The following is a 1,875-nucleotide window of genomic DNA, read 5'->3' as shown; positions in this document are numbered from 1 at the left end:
AAGTTTGATTAGGTCCCATTTGTTTATTTTTGGTTTTATTTCTTTGGTCTTAGGAGACAGATCCCCCAAAATACTGCTATGATTTATGGCAAAGAGCATTCTGCCTATGTTCTCTTCTAAGAGTTTTATGGTTTCAGGACTTAAATTTAGGTCTTTAATCTATTTTGAGTTTATTTTTGTATATGGTGTGAGGAAATATTCTAATCTCATTGTTCTACATGTAGCTGTCTGATTTTCCCATCACCGCTTATTGAAGAGACTGTTTTTTCTCCATTGTATATTGTTGCCTCCTTTGTTGTAGATTAATTGACCATAAGTGCATGGGTTTATTTCTGGGCTCTGTATTTTGTTCCATTGATCTACATGTCTGTTTTTGTGCCAATACCATGCTGTTTTGATTACTGTAGCTTTGTAATATAGTCTGAAATCTGGGCAGGTGATACCTCCAGCTTTATTCTTTTTTCTCAAGATTGCTTTGGCAATTCTGGGTCTTTTGTGGTTCCATATAAATTTTAGGATTGTTTGTTTTAGTTCTTTGAAAAATGTCCTGGGTATCTTGATAGGGATTGAATTAAATCTGTAGCTTGCTTTGGGTAGTATGGACATTTTAACAATATTAACTCTTCAAGTCTAAGAGTGTGAGATACCTTTTCATTTCTTTGTATTGTTTTCAAATTCTTTCATCAATATTTTATAGTGTTCAGAGTATGGGTCTTTCATCTCCTTGGCTAGGTTTATTCTGAGGTATTTTATACTTTTTGATGCAGTTGTAAATTGAATTGTTTCCTTAATTTCTCTTTCTGATAGTTCATTATTAGTATATAGAAAAGCAACTGATTTCTGTATATTAATCTTGTATTCTGCAACTTTATTCATTTATTAGTTCTAATAGTTTATTTGGTGGAGACTTTAGGATTTTTGATATATAGTGTCATGTCATCTACAAATAGTGACAGTTTTACTTCTTTACTTCCGATTTGGATACCTTTTATTTCTTTTTCTTCGCTGATCGGTGTAGCTAGGACTTCCAATACTACGTTAAATAGAAGTGGTGAGACTGGGCATCCTTATCTTGCTCCTGATTTTAGAGGAGAAGCTTTTAGCTTTTTACCATTGAGTATGATGCTAGTTGTGGGTTTTGTCATTAATGGTCTTTATTATTTTGAGATATGTTCCCTCTTTACCAACTTTGACAAGAGTTTTTATCATGAATGGATGTTGAATTTTGTCAAATGCTTTTCCGTATCTATTGAGATGATCATGTGATTTTTATCTTTCCTTCCCTTTGTTAATGTGGTGTATCACATTGATTGATTTGTGAGTATTGAACCATCCTTGCCTGACTGGAATAAATCCCACTTGATCATGGTGTATGATCCTTTATATGTATTGTTGAATTTGGTTTGCTAATATTTTGTTAGGGATTTCTATAGTCATTAGAGATATTGGCCTGTAATTTTCCTTTTTTTAACAGTGTCTTTGTTTGGTTTTGGTATCAGGGTAATTGTGGCCTCAGAGAATGAATTTGGGAGTGTTCCATTCTCTTCAATTTTTTGAAATAGTTTGAGAAGGATAGGTATTAGCTCTTCTTTATGCCATATACTTTTGTGAAACTTGAGTACTTGTTAAATTTAGCATAGGTTTGTTTGCTCCTTTGTAGATGAACAAGGCAGGAAAAAAATCAAAAGAACCTGGCTGACTGCTTTCACTTGGAATTTATTGCATGAACTTTTTAAAAGTAAATTTATTTATTTATATTTGGCTGTGTTGGGTCTTTGTTGCTGCGTGTGGGCTTTTCTCTAGTTGCAGCGAGCGGGGGCTACTCTTCGTTGCAGTGTGCAGGCTTCTCATTGCAGTGGCTTCTCTTGTTGTGGA

This window comes from Grampus griseus, assembly GCF_964374135.1.
Source record: "Grampus griseus genome assembly, chromosome: 1".
Classification (NCBI taxonomy): domain Eukaryota; kingdom Metazoa; phylum Chordata; class Mammalia; order Artiodactyla; family Delphinidae; genus Grampus; species Grampus griseus.
Note: the sequence above shows the minus strand (reverse complement) of the source record.